This window comes from Sparus aurata, chromosome 3 (assembly GCF_900880675.1).
Source record: "Sparus aurata chromosome 3, fSpaAur1.1, whole genome shotgun sequence".
Lineage (NCBI taxonomy): Eukaryota > Metazoa > Chordata > Actinopteri > Spariformes > Sparidae > Sparus > Sparus aurata.
This window is the reverse complement of record NC_044189.1, coordinates 5,520,575-5,541,769: the sequence shown is the minus strand read 5'-3', so window position 1 is coordinate 5,541,769 and position 21,195 is coordinate 5,520,575. Positions and strand designations below refer to the sequence as shown.

Genomic DNA, 21,195 nt, shown 5'->3' with positions numbered 1-21,195 from the left:
CAAATGTAGCTAAAAAAGGCTCTGATGTTTTAGAATGTTGCAGACTGATCCGTGCCGCGATGACATCATTTGTGACATCAAAGCCGCTGAAGTGTCCAGCAACATTCTGAAACATCAGAGCTGTTTTGTGGCTTTGATCAAAAGCTTACAGCAGCTTTACATTTCATCAACATTTCATTTACTGCAGGAACGTCTTCACCGAGCAACAGAACAAACGCAAAGCTGTGGACAGGAAGAGCAACAGCTGAGGCAGCACCAGCCGGGGTCACACCAGACGGAAGAAGAAGCCCTCAGAACAATATAGTGACTCTCACCAAGGAAGTGATAACCAGAGCATGGGTTCAGAACTCAAGCAGTTATTGAACTTAAGGCTAGTGTCACTGAGAGACGACCTAGAAGCGCTGATGATATGGACGGGCTGGAGGACATCCTGGATGACAACCAGCGTCTGAACAATGGCGAGGAAATAACTGCTTGGGAGTCAGAGGAGAACGTCATGCTTGAAAATCAGAAGAGAAGAACTATTTCTGTTTGAGTCAAGAAAAACTAAAAGAAGCCGCTGTGTTGTTTGAGGCCACACAAATAAAGTTCAGCAGTCGACAAGAGAAACGCAGGCGTGCTGCCGTGGAGTGTTAGACAAAGTCTTCAAAAGAAATTGTGGAAAAGATTCACTCGGTGGTTCACGAAGAAAATGAACAAATGATGCTTGGATGTCCAAGTGGAGTCTGAGTGGGTCACCTGAGTGGAGGGAAGATGTTCTCTGGGTTTCTGTACGGGTTTTTGCTGGGTGCTCTGGTTCGCCCAATAGCATTTATTAGCTTAAAAAAGTATGAACAATCTACAGAATTAAACCCACATGATAGTGAAGTCAAGTCAAGTGGAGACAGTTTGACACCCAGCTGAGACTTTTGGAGTCTCTGATGTGAAAGCATGTTTCGTTCTCAATCTTCTCAGCTAGCAGCGGGTTCTGTTGTAGGGGACAAAGTGCAAAAGTAAAACCATTTTTAACTTTAACCTTAGAGTGATTCTTTTGGGTCACTTTTGCAGGTCCCAAGCCCGGATAAAGGAGGAAGGTTGGAATTATGACATTTGAAAAAAACAAACATCAACAGAAGAAAGTTCATTTGTAGCTCTAAACATATTTAGGGTGTCTTTTACTCGCTTTTTGTCTCACAGCAAGTTGTGTTGTGCCAAGTTAAGCATCCAACAAGAATGTCTGACAAGAAGTCGACAGGAGAGAGTTTGTAGTTGACTTTATATTTTTAATGCTGCACCACCCTGAAAAAGCTCATTGAAAAAAAAAAGAAACAAAAATAATTTGAGTTGAGCTGAGATGTATTTACTTCAAGGACACTGGACTTGTAGCACAAACAACCAGCAATGATGTACCATAACTCATGTTGTGCCACTCTAACAGTATATTAATTATATTTTAACAGATAATCCACCAGGTTCGCAATATTAAAGAGTCATGATGAGAGCACAGAAAAAAGGTAAGTTTTTATCTAAGAATAAACAAAATGTTTTCCATCTTTGTGTGTGAACCCTGCTGATGTATCCAAATGTATAACACATTAGTATTCTCATCTGTTTTCTACTTATTTCATTTGTTTGCTTCCTTTATCAGGGATCAGAGGAGGGATAGACAACGAGTGTGTAGGTATTACAAATCAAATTGTTTTCATCACTCATCATCTGATTATCTACCTGATAATTCAACGTGTCAGGAATTGACAAACGTTTTTTTGTTAATTATTGTTAAAAGGAAACCAGGAGGGAGAGACTTTGGAGGGAGACTGTCTTATTCAACCCTGAAAAACTGTTTGCTAATGACTCACTATTATCTAAATCTTTAGAGCAAAAAGGCGGTGAGCAGCTGTGAGTTATCATAATGTTTGAGTTCACAGTTTACACACCTGCCTTGTTTAAAAGATGAAATCTGTCCTGATCAGGAGGACGTGATGTTTCTGATGCTTTAACACCCTCTAGTGGGCTGAAGTGGAATTACACAAATCTCGTTGAGTTCTTATGATTTGTTAGTACAAATCCACAATTTCATCCAAGTGAGTGTTTAGTTGAAAATATGTAGCTTTACATTCTGTTCTCTAGTCTTCAAATTAAACCTTTGTATATATTTTTTCTGCTTACAGGAAAATAATTGTATAAGTTTTTATTGCTATTTTTTTTAAGTTGACTTGAATTCTTTAAATAAAAAGAATGTCATTTTCTTCTTTCTTCTTACGTTGGTGTGAAAACTGAAAATGACACATTGAACTGATCACTTTATTAGTAAAAAATTAGTCTATAATCAAAGAAATATTAATTAATCTGATGATTTAGGTTAAATAAAACTACACAACATCCCCAGAATTTTCAGAAAAAAAGAGATTTATCTATCTGCTAAAATAATTCATCACCACAACATCCAAACTGTTTTTGAATTTGTACTTTTATTGTTTCAATTCTGCATCATTCTTACCTGTAATATTAAACAACACATAGTAATGACCACACATGCATTACATAAAAGTATAATAGACACGTAAAAGCAGCAGTTGAAATTGTGCATTAGTGTGAATTCAGTGATTTAGCTTCTCATTTTAATTTCCTCTCTGTTTTCACCCTCGTGTGTTTCTGTATTTTGACAGCGACATCATCTTTCTATTTTTTTTGCCTCTGTACTTCTGCAGACAGAATCTGAAATCAAATATCAAACATGTTCATGAAAGTGTGTGCCTGATTATTCCCTTTTCCCTTTTAAACATAAGACAATAATTTTGAAAGATTTGCACAAACTTAAATTAAATCATACTATTGTAGTTCTTAATCATTTGTAGTCAATTTCTGTCTGAAGCCTGTCGGGTCTGTTTTCCTGCTGCATTTGATAAAATCCAGAAATAATAAAAGGATGTTTTTCCCACATTAATCACCCAAAACTGACATAAAAACATGCATATTAAAGCAGGAAGTCAGTGTTTCATTTCTAATCCGACGAGCTGGACTACAGAGACAAAACAATGCAAATATGTCACCCTCCAAAATGTCTGACCTGCGCTGTCTGTGCATGTGTGGCTGCTTGTGTGTGAGTGCAGTGTGAGGGATTAGCCTCAGTGTGTGTCCACCAGTGATTAGCCTGGTCAGTGGGCCTGTTGTGCATTCACTCAGGCCATTAGCATATTAATGCAGCCTCGCTCTTGATCTCCCTCTCACCCTCTCTCTCCCACTCTCTCCCTCCCTCGCTCCTTCCCTTTCTCTTTCTCTATACGTATTTCCCAGACCGAGTTGTCGCTTCCTGCAGCTTCAATCTATAAATATCACCAATTTACGCCACTCGTGCTGTGAAGCAGCGGACTATTTCGCCACACGGATTTCAAGGAGCCCGGTCGTCTTTTTCCCTCCAAAAATGTCCTCTTGTCCTCCTCTCTGTCCTCTCTGTCCTCTATGTCCTCTCTCTCTCTCTCTCCCTCTGTCTGATCTTTGCCTTCTTTTTCATCCTGTCTCACTCCTTTTTTCCCACCAACCTCATTCAAATCCTTTACTTTCTCTCATTTTCCCCCTTTTCTTTCTCCAAGTCTGGCCCCCTGAACTTTGTCAAACACAGGAGAAGACACACACACTGAGGCAAACACAGAGAGGGTAAGCACACACACACACACACACACACACACACACGCACACACACACACACACACACACACACGCACACACACACACCTCCCTTCCTACATTCACGCTCCTTTTTTTCTGTCACTCACTCCTTCCACTGCAAATTCAGCAAGGCCCTCTCTAGACTGCTGCTGGTGCTGGAGTGCGAACCGGACACATTCAACTGTACTTAACATGTTGAGAGCTATTCAGGCCTTTCTGCTCCACAGACGGACTCTAACCCCCTTTTTCCAAAATGGGATACCCCCCTAATCTGCAGCGGCAGGCCTGTATGAGCGCCGGACTTTGCACCTGGGCAAAAGAAACGGACAAAAAAGTTATAAACGTTCGGCGACGGCAGGTCAAGCATCAGGTCGGCTTAAAAACCTGTTGACACTCACATGAAAACTCACGTGGAAAAGTTTTTACAACATCTAAATTTTGCGTTAACATAAGTTGTGAAGGACTCTGTTGCAGAATCTGACTTTGAGTCTCGTGTTCTATCATTTGCCGGATAAGTTAATCGTCTTTCCCTTCACGTCCCACTTGGCTGCCGTCCACCTGCTGCCTGTATTTGGTGACATAACGTTTCAGACCAATCACGATATTAATTATTCATCAGCCCGTCTTGTAAACCACGGTCGCCCCGTAAAAGCAGGGTTTCTCCAAAGCGATCGTCTGCCCACCTGAGTTGACCCGAAGAGCAGAATTGTTAATTTTTTTTACATTTCGTTGTTCTGTAACGACTAAAAGCTTCGAGCAGAGAGCTTCTACAGCCGCGACTCTGCTGGTTTTGTTTTTGGAAAAGAAGAATAAAAAAAAAAAAAAAAAAGTTCAGTGACCTCTAAAATTGTCAAGAAAGGTTCTTCCAGGCTTCACATTTACATAAACACACACTCTCCCTTTCCTCAATATCTCCCTCTTTCTCTGTTTGTCTTTCAGTGTCTCTTACTCATCCACCCGCAGAGTTTCATCCCGTCCGTGCTGATCCGTCCCTCGCTGCTGCTCAGAGGTCAGGGGCGTGATGTCCATCCACAACTCCTGTTTTCACAAAGGCAGACGCAAGAATTGCGTTTGGACAATCAGCTCCGGACCTCCGCCTCTTCCTCGGTCGTAGGCGTGTTCTCATACTCACACACACACTTTCTGATGGCCAGGTGAACGGCCCCGGCTTGATTTAAGGTTGCTGAAGTCAATTCAGCTTTAAATCACCAACTTCAGAGAGTGAGCGGTGCGATTCCATCCGAATATCCCTTCTCATCGCCCCTTTGCGGGTCAGTATCGGCGCAGCGTTTGACCCCCAGCTGGCCACAGGTCAGCGCCTACGGATGGACAAGAAGGAAAAGGATGATCAGACCAGAACAGAGGAATGAGCGGGAAGGCATGGAGAAAGGAAGAGGAGAAAAGAGAAGAGGGAGAGAAAAGCTCTAACTCATGCCTGTCCTCTGTGTGGGTGACACCATGATGAACGAAGGGGTCACCACCCGGGGGCAGGCCCGTCCAAAAGGAGCCGCCGATGTGACCCTCTACAAAAGAAGGAGCGGGTCCCCCAACGGTCACACAGATCAAAGAAGACAAAAGCCCGAGATGATAACTCAGCACAGCAGTGGAGCGCATTATTATGAGACGCATGAGCAGCAGCGGTAGTAAATTTAACTGAGTTGGAGACAAGAGGGTGGAGCGGGTGGGGAGGGAGGGGGGAGAAAAACCTGAAAATGAAAAAGTAAAGCTCGGACTCGCCCTAATCTGATTTGCCGTATGCAACATTTTATCTTTCTCTGATTCGCTCCGTGAGGTGTTTTCTCTTTCTGTGGGAGCCCGTCTTTATCCAAATGATGTGGTCTTTGGTGAGGCCTGGCCTATTCATGGGAACCCCATGTGCTGTGTGCCCACCATTGAGGTGCAGAGCAGCATGGCCACAAAGGATGGCAGCGTTTCAGAGAGGGTCCTCTCCTTTACAGTTAAAGTCTCTGTGCAGAACAAAGTTTACACTTAGATCACAGAGCCAGCAAATCCAGCACATAGTTCAGGAAGTAAAAGAGAGAAAAGGCTTCAAATGTCATCTGCTGAAATACAAATGTCTGTTAGTACTTATAAGTATCAGTAAACATTAGAGTTTGCTCTTTTTAAGTAAAACTAAAAACATTCTGTCATGAATGCCGGTGAGACGTGACGGGTGAAACTTTTTTCCCGATAAAAGATAAAACTTTGCAATAAAGTTTGTGCGCCATCTATATTTAAATCATGTTTATTCTATGTTGTGAATAAACATGTTAAAAATAAAATAGTACGCTCAATTTTCCTGACAGAAACGATCCCCCTCCACCTCCCGCTGGTCTTAAAAGAGGCCTAGAGGCCCGAACTCAGCTGGTTCACTCTCCTCTTCAGGTACTGCCAGCACACAGGCTGCTGGAGCCCATTTCAAAAAGACCTGTCGTGTTAAAAAGTAAAAAGAAAAAAAAGAAGAAATAAGGGTGTAATGTCTAAAATTACATCAGTTAATATAAGCTGAAAGCAATGGGAAATAAAGAAATAGGACAAGAAAAAGACAAAAGCACAGTAGTGCCCTGTATTTGGACCCTTTGGGGCCTAAAACCTGTTTTAAGAATTACTGCAAAAAGCACATGACAAAGTCCCTCTGAGCTGCAGAGGATTCATCCTTACATGTCGGACAGGCGTCCTCGCCTCTCATTCTTCCTCCCTCAGTTCTGGGTCGAGTTTTAGCTGCATCGCTGTCGACGTCTGGCCGCACTTGTCCTACTTCTCCATCTTTCATTCTCGCCGCCTCTGCTGCCTCTGATCCTGCGTCCTTCTCCCTCTCCTTCTTCAACCCTTTCTGTCCGGCCCTCCCTCTGCCTTTACATTTCCTTCGCCCTCTCTCAATTTCCCCGCCCTCTCTCTCTCTCTCTCTCTCTCTCTCTCTCTCTCTCTCTTCCTCTCCTCATTTCATGCAGTGCTGGGGTTACCTAAGAGACTGGGCCTCAATGGAGAAAATCTCCTTTGGTACAATGAACTGGGTGAGAGGCAGAGGGGAGGAGGGGGAGAGAAAAGGGTTGGGTGGGGGGTGGGGGGGGGGGGGGGCAGGGTAGGATGAGGGGGTATTGGACACAGGAGGGGAGGGAAGGGTGAGAGAGGGGGGGAGTGAAACTAGAGGGAAAGATAGTGGGATGCAGATGCATGCGGGGATGGATGAGGGGGGAAACGAAATCCCAAAAATTGAATAAGTGGCTTCGCTTGTGTGATTTCGCCTCAATGGTCAGTGTTTTGGCGGCGGCCTGTGGAGCCCCCCTCTCCTCCACCTGCTCCCCAGTCAGCCCAGTGGCTTTATCTTTAAAATAAACCCCCCCCCCCCACACACACACACATTTGAAGAACAAAAAATAAAATTGCTTGAAGAGGACAAAGCTTTGTCTTTACATTCATTGAAAAATATAACTATTTAATTTTTCCCTTTTTTTTTGACAGACAAAGTTGAATCTTAACAGCCGTGAAATGGGAGACCTCTGTTGCGTCAGCGGTCGCCATTTTGTTTGTTTACTTGTTTGTTTGCTCTCCGCAGGGAGTGCGGGATGACACCCGGAGGATCAGAGCTGTCTTTACAAAAGACAAGTGTGTTTCGACAGCGTAAACCCTTTCTCCCCCTGCGCGGCGCGGACCCCTTTCAGCACCAGTAATTACGCTATCCCCCTTTAATCTATTCACAGTGTCCGTCCGAGAGGTGTTTCCCCTCAGAAAGGGGACAAAACACGCGCAACCTTGTTTAGAGGTTAGTTACTGATTAGCAGCAAAACTGTTGCAGTTCATTTTCCTGCTGCACCTTATTGAGCTCCTCAGCGATGCCATTCAAGTCGCCGCTCGTCTCCGAGTTAGCAAACAGAGCCCCCCGCTGCTCAGCTCTGTGTCTTTACAACTGTCCCCCCAGCAGCTTCTCTCACCAGAGGATGTGAGAAAACAATAGGGCTAATAAAAGAAGCAGAGAGATAATTACAGCACTCCGATGAAGTTGGTGCTCCTACGCCGGCAAACCATAAATACCAGCAGTGTGAAGTGGGATATGTGGGTGACTTTGGGGTGTCTTGTTAGGCGCTTTCCTCTGCCAATAATGGTAACTTATTCTTGTTCCCGTGTACGTCCATGTACATGCCAGGCTGAATCTAGGATTTCTGTGTTAATGACTCTATCAGGCCCTGATACCCAGAGGCCCCTGCTGAGGGAGTGGATCCAAGGGGATTGGGGTGTTAGAATGTGGCACAGGAGGTGTCAAAGTTGGGTTGGGGGCGCTGTGCACGAGTCCAAGAGTGTGTATGTGTGTGAGTCAGGGGGGAGGCAGGAGGGGGGGGGGGTTTTCGGGCAGATTGTCCATGGCGCTCACCCCTCCGGGCGGGGCTGAATGAAGTTATTTCCAGGCCCCAGTCCATCTGTTACCGTGGCAGCAGCAGTGACCAAGGTGTTGCCATGGCGAGGTGGACACAAAAAGGCGTGGCGTGGGAACGGGTCCAGGGGTCAGGAGTGAGGGTCAGGGGGTCAAGGGTCACAGCCAGCTGGACAGCACACAAGAGGAGGCGAGGGTGAGAAAAGAAGGAGGGAAGGTTTGGTTTTCTTTCTCCTTTTTCGCCCTTTCTTCTCCAGGTTTCTGCCCGGGGAGGGAGACGTCCGACAAGTGGACACCACTGGACGTTAACATTGAACTGGGGCGGTGAGATGAAATAGGGAGGAGGGGGTTGCCGAGGGCGAAGGGGAGTGAGAAGGGCCATGGGGTTCACAGAGTGGGGCCCCCACAACGTCCAGGCTCTGGGAGGCTCGCCTGTATTAGACCTCGTACCTACTGGTGTCTAATCGTGCATAGCATTAGACAGGCAATTGACTCTGGTCAACGCAAACGCAAATGCGACCATTGAGAGGCCGCGATCGGCTGCGTGTGCGTCTGTCTGTGTGGCCGCCGCTGCACTTTAGCCCGATAAGTGATATGAAGAGGAAACAAAAGCCATTCGACAACATTTCATTATGCTCGTTTTAATCTCAGACAATAAGACAAACTGAAAGAAGCCAATGAATCAACACAGAAAAACACATTTTATAAGATTTTTTTGCGTCTTGAATCTTTACTTTCTTTCTAGAATACTGACATCTAAAGACAGTTTTTGTTTTAACACTTAATGCCATAAAATAGCGCCCTAGGTTTTCTTATGTTCATTTATTGTTGCCTGAATCAATGTTAAATGTTAAATCAAAGTTACTTTTTACAATTTAAACTGATACAGCTCTCGTAAATGTAATGAAGAATCGATTCTTTACAAATTGAACCAAAGTTAATCAAAGAATAAAGATGAAGATTTAGATTGAAGAGGCCTGGTCGAACTGTCAAATGAAAGATATGAAGAGTTTAAGATTTATTTTGTTACTTAATCTTCAGGTGTTTTCATGGACTGCACAGGTTTTAGTCGTGCTGTCCTGCTCACCTCTTACACCTGACCTTCAACTGAAGTCAGAATTTAGAGATTATAATGCAGAAAGAAAGGATTGAGTTCATTTAAAACCCACAGTGAAGTTGTTTAGACAATAAAGTTTATTGTAACATTTGAGGGATCACTGCAAAAATGTGTGTATATCAGCTGATATATTGACATCAGAATGTTTTACACCCTAATATTGGAAATAAGCATCAGCCCCAATGTAAAATATAAATGGGCTGTAGTTAGAATGAGCTTTTCTACACAACATCACAGGTTTGGTTCAGATATACGTGCAGATCATCTTCCTCTGATCGCTGACAGATAATCTATTATGAAGGTTTGAAGTGTAAACGTTCACAGAATTCAAGATTTCAAGAATTCAAGATTTGCATGGGTGTCACTATTTAATACATTTCCAAAATAACTCATTGAGATTGAAAAATATTCCCATGTTTGGTTTACTAGTCATCTTTATCAAGTCAAAAATATCTAAGATGTAGGATTAACTCTAGGCCTACTACTGTACAGTTTTTGTATAGATGTGACAACAAATTTTCAACTGTGTGGTTATTGTTTCATAATGATTTGATTCAAGAGGTTTGACTGAACTTCTCAGATGCCTGCAGAGTCGTGAGATGTCAAATATTAAAAAAAGAAACATGTATAAAGTGAAAGTTTTCATTGTTTTGGAGGACACTTCTACACATTAAATGTCATATTATTGTGAGACCTTCCAACAGTACATAACAACAAAAGAACAATCAAACACTCTCTGGACTGAACGATCTAACTTGAACCTGAAACACAGGTGGATTGAAGTTTTTGCTGAACATGGCAGCAGCGAGATTGAAACGTCCACCTGCCCCGTAGCAAACCGAAAGAGACGGCAAACCTTGAGCCGCATCACTGGATAACACATTATGACAACGTGGATAAGAAGTCGCTTACAATGCAATTACACACACAAGAACACACACATAGACGCGCACACATACGCAGAGTAAACACACAGGGCCCCCTTGGACTTTAATAGTTTGGGGGATGAAGGGAGTGCAGGATCCATACTCCTCCACAGCCCGCAGTAATAGGATTAGGAGCAGCCTTGGGAGGACATGGCAGGCCAAGTCCAACGCTCCGTTTGACACCTTTTGTCCACAAACCCCGAGACGCAGATCACAGCAAAAGGATGAGGGACAAAGGCTTTTGAACATTGTGTTGTAGCTACAAATATACCCTGATGGGAGCGCGCTGAGCTCCAAGTTCCACAGCAGATAAAATGACCAGACAGCGAGTTTGACAACTCAATCAATCTGCGAGCGAAAAAGACCTGCGTTTGTCCTCCAAAATCAACAAGATGCCTCGTTCTTTTATGATTAGAGTTTCAGATACAAAGATTTTATTGATAAAGGATGAAAATGATCATTTGAAATAAAATATCATGTTGTCAGAAACTTTTCTTTTGCAATTCACTTTAGGAAGTTTACTGAGAAAGTTCTATTGATAAAACTAAGTATTTTCTTGACTTTCTCAGAATTTGTCTTTTTTTTCAACTTTTCTTGTAAAAGATTGCAAAATTATAAAACATGTTTCCATGCTGATCCATAAAATGAAGAGAGAACAATGTTATTTGAATCATGTTATATCATAGCAGTGATGGAATGTAACTACTTATTCAGGTACTGTACTGAAGAACAAATCTGAGGTACTTTTAATTGACTTTTGCTACTTTATACTTCTATTCCACCACATTTTGGAGGCAAATTGTTCTTCTACTCCACTACATTTACTCTATTACTTTAATTACTGTTTACTTTGCAAATGTTATGCTGCATCAGAGGAAAAGTAACGCACTGCAGGTTTTACTTCAATTTAATATCAGATAGTTTAAGAGTGTTTTATCAAACTTTCACCAAGTAATGTTTCAACAAGATTTTCTTTACTTTGACTCAAGAATTACTTTTGGGTACTTTGTACATGTACAGGATATATAAGAGTTCTTATTTACTAAAGGTGACTCTTGTTCTTTACCTGCTATGTTTCTTTGGTGGTTCCTTATGCTCTTACTAACGGTGCACAGTCTGTTTGTTCCAGACACACCAGAAACTCTCTAAGCACCTGAGAAGAGTCACACCACATACTGGACGACAAATACAATCCATTTATGAACTGCACGTTGGAGCAAAATGTCTAATATCAACTGTTTAAAGGTAAAAATGATCATAACAGATTTTCTCCAAATATGAATATGGACGATTTTGTCTTATACTGATACTATTTTATTAACTTTTTTCTCTTGGAAAATAAATCAGCTGTGAATGTTTGTATAAACACGAGGAAACAACACTCACATGAGGAAAATACAAATGTGAATTCTACACTCGCGCCTTTGGTTTTGAATGTGCTTCAAGCGCGTGAAGGCAGAGATACAGCCCATCACTGAGCTGACGTGTGGCTGCTTGTAAAAATGTGGTGTTACAGTCGGTGTTACGGAGACGTGAAGGCTGCAAGAACACTGATTGGTTCTCTTGGGCTGCTTGTGTTTGTTGAACATCAATATTAATGATAGAAAAACTCAGTAATCTTCTCCATTCCTTTGAACCCTAATGGTATAAAGATTAAACAACCTCCATTGTCTTCATAAGTGTCATTGCTTCAGTTTAAAAAATAAAGAAGCATAATTGGATTTTATTTTCTCTAACATTGATATTCAGATGGTTCTGCTGCACGGAGAGCCGGCAGCAGCTCGTCTTCGCTTCGTGCCATTATTGACATTCCCAACGATCTCCTCACATCCCGTGCCATGGCGAGGTGACACAGAGATTCTCTGTCCTCTCCCTTCCCAGTGCACTCTGGGAGAGCGACCAAAAGCAGTTTTACGACCAAGAGCTGCCGACGCTCACTTCCTGCCAAGAAGCAGCGAGGCGAGGTTCAAAGTGACCAGCGGCACACATACCAACACACGTGCAGGGAGGAACACACATAAACACTTTAAAACAGAAACCCTGGCACGTGTGTTTTAACATTTACTTCTGGATGTGTTCATACTATCAGACTTTATGCTTAAAACCCAAACTTTAGTGTGTTTTCTCTTTTAAAAAACTCTGATCTTGTATAACGTATAGAAATGTCACTGAAGTACAGCCAACAGGTGGATGTAACAAGTCCATGCCTGTTCTGGGCGCTGTCATAAGGCACAAAGACTTCCGTCAATGACAGGAAGCTTCTAGTCTGGCTGCCTAAATAGCTGACAGCTAAGTTAGTGATTGTTTTTACGTCTATTTCCACACAGGCTCCATCACTGAGTCAGACACTTATCAAGGAATTTGCCATTTATTGCAAAAGTTTCCAGTTGGATTTAGCTGTGAATTAAGGAAGCTCTGGAATGATCTGGTCAGTTTAGTACATAAAACAGGAGGCAGGGGTGGTGGAAGGAGGTGCAGCACGGACAGCCCATTGTTCCAACGCCCAAAGCCGTCCCACTGGAGGGAAAACCCTGATGTCCGACAACCTGTTCACCTGAAGACAAACTCTGAAAATGTCCTCGTGGTTGTTAGTTCCATGACTGACGGCTCTGTCCGTGGTGCTGAATCAGCTGTTTTTTGTTTACATTTTGGTTCTTTTACTTTTAAAAATGTTTAATATATTTTCCTGATAATACTTCAGCAGCAGTAGCATGCAGCTCGCCTCTGCTTTCAGTCTGTCTGCTGCCTGAACAAGTCGCAATACTGCCTCTGTATCGGACACGCAGACAGGAAGTGACAAAAAAAGTCAAATTTTCTCATCTTTCTTTGCATTTTTTTTCCTTACAGCAGAGAAACTTAAAGCAGCTGGAAGGAAACTTTCATCCGTGTTGATTCTGGTGACCCCTGTGGACAAAAGTGGTACGAGCACCACCGGCTGTTCGCAGGATGCATGACGAGCGTTAAGAAAAACTAGATAAGAAAAAGCCATTCTTTTCATGGATGGACTTGTTCGGTCGGTCATATAGAGGCATCAGGATCGAATTTACAATGTTTCATAACCAGCTGAAAACTCTGTATAGTCCCTTTAATTACAGAAGATAGTGTACATACGCAAACACATGACCTCAGTGCATATTTATCTTACTTCCTGCTCTGACTCACATTTACAGCATTAAAAACCTCCTCAGATGTTTCTTAACGCTGAGCTTGGTTATCATACTGAGCTGATGAGCAGGTCCTCTTATAAACCTGCAGTGGTTGCTGGGAGATACATGTTGCACCTACAAAACCTTGATTATCTCGGGTGGATTGCAAATGATTTACTGACTGTTTCAGGGGCTGCTCAGAATAAAGGGAAAGATCCAGGATTCGTTTTCTCACTTACTTTATCTAGATTTGGCTTTTCTGAGGGGCATTTTTTGACATTTTTGTTGACGTCTCAGGGTTTATTGTAATGGGTCTTGATGAAAATAATCAGGTGTATTCAGGTGGCTGTTATCTTTGAGTGAGTACAATTTGACGCAGATCCAAATCACTTGTGTAACTGCACGTCCATAACAATCATACAGGGTTAGAAGTATAGCTGAAGAAAGAGAGTCGGTAACAAGGAGGGAAACACGGTGTCTGTACATCTCAAGTGAAGATGATACAAACTGATCTATTCTGGATAATCATCATAATCATCATTTTAAGGCTTCTTTCAGATGTGAAACATTTGATGTTTCAAATATTTGCTTGATGAACTTATAGCACACATGACAAGTATGTGCAATAGTTGCATTAAACTTATTAGATCATTACAGCCTGAAATGTTACTATTTTAAGATGTTTTATGTCAAATTCTGAATGTTACACTTATGAGCAGGCTGTATCTCACCAAATATCAAACCTATTCACATTCTACTAGCAAGTTCTGGTAGATTTCTTATAGCATTGCCATCACATCCTTGTTTTTTCATTGTGTGTGATACGCTCAAGATGTTGGTTTAAACTTCTTGACATCCTGATGAAGAGCCTGATGATTCAATGAGAGCGATGAAAAAAGGAGGGAAATGGCCTGAGATGTCTGAATTGATTATAATGGCAAAGCTCCAGAGAAAGGAAAGCCTTAATTTAAAGGCGAAGGCGTGTTGGGTCTGAAAACGTCGCAATGAAAAAACTGTGTGTGTGTGTGTGTTTGTGTGTGTGAGAGAGAAAGTTTGAGAAAAAGAGCGGTGCATGTGATTATCGGACAAGGACCGGACAGAGGCCAGGCAGGGCAGCCCGCAGACAGACGACCAGAAAGAGACATTTACCTTGAACTCCAATCGGCCCGTCTCTGGGGCGGGGTCAGGTATTGTAGCCGGGCCTGACAGGGTCAGGAGGGGACTAGAGGGGGAGACGGGAGGCGGTTGGGGAGCAGGGACCCAGCCGGCCCCTGGGGTCGTGGGGGGCCAGAGGCTGAGGGGGCAGTGGGGGGAGGGAGGGGAGGTATTGGCAGATTTTCATGGGGTGCAGATGCTCAATATGCAGATGTCTAATCGAATTGTGCGACGATGAATTGGTTCCCCTCCTGATTTGCATCAGGACAATCCCTGGCAGTGGCTCAGGGGTCAGCGGAGTTCCCCCGGACGAAATGAGCAGCCGGCTGCAGACGCCCCTGAGAACGTGTGAACTTGAAGTAGACTTTATTCAATGACAAGGATATTGATTGATTTAAATTTCTGTCTGTCTGTCTGGGAGCGCATCTGACATCTGTCATTCCAGTGAAGATGTTATTTCTCAGCCTGAAATGGACAAAACATTCATTGTTTGGGTGTTTGGCCTGAACTTTACGTTAGAGCTGCTGAAAATGAGGCAACAGGACATCTTAGAAATATCATCATTAAACATAAATAACTTAATAATAAACTTAATAAACTTAATAATCTGATTCAAAGTTCAGACATCATAAAGAGCCAATCAGATCTGACATACTGAGTGTAAAGATTCATGTTAAAAACACTTTAAAGCCGAGACTGGACCAGGACAGGAAATCAGCTTGAAGCAGGTCCACGTTTTTGTGTTCAGTTTAACTTTCAAGCATGAATATGTTAAGTAAAGCCCTATTGCTTATTTCGTTATAATTCAATACATCATGTGTTGGAACAAGAATTGGAACAATCAGCCAGTTTGTAGCACTTAGATTAAGCTATAAACTGAAACATAACCTGGTTTAATACCTAAAACTTATAAAATACTAACAACCAAACCAGAACAAACCAGAAGAAGCTCTTAAGATGTGGAATTGTCTGTGTCGCAGATTTCTGACATTCAGTTATCCAATATGTTTATCTCTTATTCACGTTTAATTTTTATTTCATGAAGTAGTGTTGCCATTTCTGTAGTCTGTTTTTAAATGTATGTTTTCCCCTCTGAGCAAATTCACCTTCATCTGTTAGCACATTTTATTATAATATGGTGTGAATGATTTCTCTCAGCCCTTTAACATCAACTGTGTTCTGCTCGTAGTCCAGATGAATTACAACTCATGAACCTGCTTTTAAAGACTTCAGATGAAGTTCAATTAAAATGGAATTAAAAGGTTTTTATGTTAATTTCTGTGAAGTTTTGAACCCTCTTGTCCTCTCTGATTAAATCATTTACACTTTGCAGATGACCACCAAAGTCATTGAGATTTGCCTGGAAACAAAACTATTTGTGCAGCAACATAATCTTAAAATATCAGAAAGGAAATACTCAAATACTGACATCAAACCTCAGACCAAGTGTCACAGTTCACCTTTCCATCAAACTTGTTGATTTGATCTGCCACTGAATCGACCAATACTGTCCTGCTGTTTGTAATATAAAGGTAAGGACACTTTTTGAATCTCAGCAGCTCTTGTTGCAGCCAATACATTTCTAACTTGTGTTGCTCTCTAGTGGTGACACAGGGGAAGACAGTTTGAGCCCAAACGTTCAGTCCTCACACGTTTAACAGCTAAAGAGTATTTCTACGCGAGTTTAGAGATTTAGTCAGGAGCTGTACGGTCAGAAACAAACTGTCCGTCCACTAATCCTGAACTGAATCAGCACCGTCTGTTAGAGAAAGGTCGGGGCAGAAACCTGCAGCGAGGGAAAGATGGAAAGGAAAGGAAGAGTCTTTTGGAGGAGAGACACTGAGGGGAGCTCTGACAGAAGAAGAGAGAAACTGGCATGACTCAAGAAGAGTCTGTGGTCAGTGCAGCACAGCTGAGAGAGAGACAGAGATGCACAATTTTGGATATAAGAGTAGAATACTCTAAATTTGACCATTCCATACCAAAATGCACAGACTTTGATGAAACTACTCTTTGCTAAAGAGTCTCCTAGGAGAGCGTACATAACTGCACGACATGTGACTGCATGTCATCAACTGAGAAACACATAATGAAAACTGACACCTAATTAAAAGTTCATATACATGTAGATAGGTCTTATTTAATTTCTATATTTGTATGATGTTAAGATGTTCCCTTCTTTTTCCTCAATGTATTAATATTCCTACTTTTTCTATAAACATTCTAATTTTTTTTTTGAAACTTTGATGCCAGTACAGCTTTTTTAGATAAAAATTGGGAATGGAATTGAGAGAGAAACTGTTAAACAATGCAAGAGTTTGATTAATGTCTGAGATGAGAAATTCATAAATCACACAGTTCACCTTTACACCACCAGGGGACGCCAAACTGTTATCCATGAATGAACTTTTATGGCCAGAGAAGACAAAACAAGGACATTTTACTGACATGTTACATTTCATCACAAGTAAAATACATACAGCAACATAAGATACAAGAACATAAATCAAAAGAAGAGAAAGAATCAAACAAGCACAAATCCGAACATAAAATGTGGTTTTAGAGACGAGAGCTTGAAGAGCAGCAGAGGTCCTGATCAGTCCGGGACTTGAACCCATCACTTGTGTAACCTCTGGTTTACCCGAAATCATGATGTTATTGCATTTTAATGGAGTATTCTAACAAACAGTTTGTTTGTTAGAATACTCCATTAAAATGCAATAACATCATGATTGTAATCAAGTGGAGCAGTAGTTACATCCCATCACTGATAAACACTTTTCTCATATTGGGGGTTCACTAGCAAGGACCACACCGTCAACGAGATGCGTTAAGGATTTATTAGTGACAAAGGAAAACAAAGTGTCGAAGATCTTGGTTCTTTTGAGTTCTTCGAGTGCGTTGTGGGGATTCTTGTAGAGAATCCGCCGCCGCTCCCGGGCAGCGACGGACCCCCTCATGGATCTACGAAGGAGAGGAGAGAAAGAAGAAACAGGCAGAGAGAAATGGGGTGGGGGGGAGGGGTGCAGAATACGAGAGCGAAGCAGAGGAGAGGGTCAGGTGGTTATTTATAGAAATGCGGAAGTTGGCCGCTGTTGAGGTGTGGTCCTGCTCCTGAAACTTTGCCAATTAAGCTTCAATTAAAGGAGTCATTACAAGCTGTCGTGACCACAACTGGTGACCTGCAAGAGATACAACACCAGTAGAACATCCATCCTGTTGTGGCCTGTAAAAGAAAGCTCACAGCAGGAACTTTATTATCAATGTCAGGAGAAAAAATCTGCTAAATATTGTGAAAATACGATGCAACACAAATGGATCAACGCCACCTGTCGTCCATCAGAGGGCAACAGAACCAGCAGTCAGTTCTTCAGGCTGACTGTTGACGGACGAAGGAGATTCCCATCTGAGAGGTCAGCTAATCTGATTCCCCTCTCACCTCACTGCTAAAAACACAGGACACGTCCGGGGTTACCGAGTTCATCAGTCACTGTGGGATTATTGTGACCTGCCGCCCCACAGCAACTGCAGCAGAGCAGCTACAACAAGTCATTAGATTAGTTACAGCCACGGTAACAGTAATCAGAGTAACAGTAATCTGAGTAACAGTAATCAGAGTAACAGTAGTCAGAGTAACAGTAACCAGGTCAGACAGAAAACTGTATAATTTAACAGACCAGTAAATAGATTTGGTGTGGTTACACAGATTTGTTGTAGATGATAATGCAAAACACAATGAACAAGTCTTTTATTGGGAGCATAAATATGAAAAATAACAAAGTACAATTACTTAAGTATCAGCACTGGTTTGAGGTATTTGTCTTGAGTATTTCCTTTCTATTTTACGGCTAGATACAATTCAGATGCAAATATTGTACTTTTTACTGCACTACATGCATTTGTAACTTTACTTACTACTCACTTTGCAGATTTAGTCTAATAATACAAAATATAATCAACAAATAATTGATGATATGATAAAGGTTTATTGATCCCAGAGGGGAAATCCACAGGCCAGCCAGCAGATGAATGATAAAAAAGTACCAGTGTCAGTGTTAGAATGATTAACACATGAAGACATTAATAAATATAAGCTCACCGACAACAACAAAGGAGGGACAGAGCCTTGAAAGTGGCCTATTTACTAACTTTAAGTAAACCAATATTTCTATTCGTGCACAAAAAGTATAAAATCAAAGACTTCATATGACCCATGCCTCTCTATGTCTATGTAAAATTAAACTTTCAAAGCTTTGATTTCCCCCTTAAAGTCATACAGTTTTCTTCTTTATTGGCTTTCTGTAAAAACATCAAGTCTAATCTCTCTCTGAGACCTAGTTTGACTCGTTGTCCTGGTCTGACAGCCCAGTGGATCTGACCTCAGTAGCCCTGATATGCCAAGTCCCCCACCATGTGGTAAACCAAGTGGATTAAATCTTGACTACAGTAAATAGGTTCTCATTTACCCATTTTTTTTTTTTTTATGTGACTCAGATTTTATCTGCACTCAGGTTCTTTACAAAATACTCATCATGGACTCAGTGTCGCTGTGTGAACGCCCTCCACCCTCCACTGGGTGAACGTCTCGTGAGCAGGGTATTCCCCCGCAGACAGTGTTTGTACTGCTGGTAATGAGATTATGAGCACACTAAGCATGTTTTCACTGGTCTTGTTTTGAATACTTGCAGGTGAAGTCGGGCCATTCACTTCAGAGATGACAAATTCTAAATGTTGTGTTTGTTTTCAAAACTCAGCTGTGTTTATTGAAATGCTTGTTTCATTCAAAAATCTATGAATAATACTTTATGAACAGTGGATCTGAAGTCACCAGACGTCTGGACTTCTCCAGCTGCGTTTGTGACGACCAAAACAGTTATTTTAAGCCAGAACAAGAACTTTTCTTGACCCCATCCAAGTTTTCTTTTTTCCCTAAACCTAACCAGACCGTTAGCACAGTGCTATCACAACAAAAAATGTAAAAACTGAACCAAAAGAAATGTAAACGTGGACGTACTAGACTTCTCTCTATGCGGTTAACAGAAACACATCTTCATATTGATGATGAAGTTACTCTCTAAGTCATGTCAGTGCAGGTTTAATGGGCAAATAACAAAAGCTGACCAAAACATTTTTCAGAGGGAAATGTCATTTTGTTTTCATTGCCATCGAGTCTAAAGTCAAGATAATATTCTGTCCAAATACTCAGACATGTCGGTCATGTGACTCCAAAAAGTCCCAAAGTTTTTTTGTGTGAAATTGCAGGAATCCTCTTTTTGAATCCTCAGGCTGACTGTTGATCCGACCTCCCTCTGCTGCCTCGTATCCACACTGGAAGCCTTGTTGCATCTTTGGGTGTCTAGATAAAACTCTACTCTTACTGAGAATAGATCCCTTAAGGTCAGGCCAAAGAGCTTTGATAATTAGCTGCGTTGTGGCACTTAGTTTCCATTCCCCGTACCAATCCTCTGTCTGCTTTGCAGCGCTGCCAAATCCTCCTTACACCGCCTAAAATCAGCACCCCCCCAATCTCCTCCTGCTCCTCCATTTTAATCTCCCTCCCCCTACAATTGAAGGATGCCCTTTCCTAGAACCCGATTGTACGTTAAAGGCGGGATTGTGACAGGCGAAGGTTCCTCTCAAGAGCCAAGGGACAAAAACGTCTAATCCAATAAATCCAGACTCTTTAGTCTGAAGGGAAGATCCCCGTTCTAAAAGAGGAAAGATCCTCATGATAGACGGACGACTAAACACATTAAGGATCCTCCAGAGTGCTTCCCCATTGTTATACATGTTGGCTCAAGAAGAAAACCTGGGTTATATGACCCTGAATTTTGAGAAAAGACCCAAAATAATGTAAACTTTTGGGACAGATAAATTCTGACTGCTTTACTTAAACTTCAGTGGGTGGAGAGAAGAAGTTGTGGCCTAACTTTGGGCTCCCAAGAGTCACAAAACATTTTGGCCATAGTCACTAAATTGCAGTCTTTCAGCTAACATTACTATCTTTGGCTCATGTCAAATTTGAATGTCATAAACGAAACGCCCGCTGAGTTTCAGGTTGGGCTAAATTATGACTGGAAATACAACAGGAGCCAAATTAGGCAGCAGTTTTCTTATTGGTTATAACTGGTCTTTGTATGGGGATGATGTTCTGTCTCAGCATTTAAAGACACATTGTTTTGCTTTGAGAAGCCATTCTAGGTTGACATTGGTTTGCATGTCCTCTAGCAGAACTCTCCAAAGCCGCTGCAGACAGATGGCAAAACCCAACCCACCTGTGGAGCCGCAACCAACGGTGCCAACAGGGAGGCAGGACCGCTGAAGTTAGGCCTCGGCATGTCAGCAGAGGAATTAAGTTGTTTTATTTAAAACAGGGGAGCGATCAGGAGTTTGCCAGGAGAGCTTACTGCGGATGTTCCTCTATACTCGTCCAGTGATAAAAAAATCTATTGCAGCCACGAAAGCAGTTGTTGTGGAGGATGTCTGCAGCTACTTATGTCATCTTATTCAGGTTGAATGCATGGACAGTAAACATGCTCAGAGTCAGTTGTTGTTGTTGTTGTGACTGAGATTAGTAATATTATCTAATAGGGGAAGGTTGCTGAGCTAACACCGCTCTCAACAGCAGTCATCTGGAGTTCAGCCGTCATGTTAGCTCATTGAAGGTAACTGAACAACTCTAAGAAAACATACAAAAACACTCAAGTATCGGAAACCACTGATGAAATAAACCAAAACAGATGATTTATAGTAATGTGTAAAACTACTATGAACAAATTTAAAATGAACTACGGGGCAGGAAAACAAACACAAATACAAAAATCTGTCACATTA

General features: G+C 41.9%; 2 long non-coding RNA genes across 5 annotated transcripts; one reads left to right on the top strand and one right to left on the bottom strand.

Annotated features, from left to right (window-relative positions):
• Positions 1 to 137: 137 nt before the first annotated feature.
• Positions 138 to 4,725, top strand: LOC115579020 (uncharacterized). 4 transcript variants are annotated; one of them, XR_003983576.1, is made up of 6 exons: positions 138 to 1,073; positions 1,177 to 1,493; positions 1,628 to 1,660; positions 1,766 to 1,878; positions 3,277 to 3,636; positions 4,588 to 4,725. It is a non-coding gene; the product is annotated as an uncharacterized LOC115579020 (long non-coding RNA). The 4 variants fall into 4 exon arrangements; XR_003983577.1 differs by having other exon boundaries at positions 138 to 1,493; positions 1,635 to 1,660; XR_003983575.1 differs by having other exon boundaries at positions 138 to 1,493; positions 1,628 to 1,656.
• Positions 2,432 to 6,506, bottom strand: LOC115579021 (uncharacterized). Its single transcript, XR_003983578.1, has 2 exons — positions 6,310 to 6,506; positions 2,432 to 4,967 (listed from the first exon to the last, which is right to left on the bottom strand). It is a non-coding gene; the product is annotated as an uncharacterized LOC115579021 (long non-coding RNA).
• Positions 6,507 to 21,195: the final 14,689 nt, after the last annotated feature.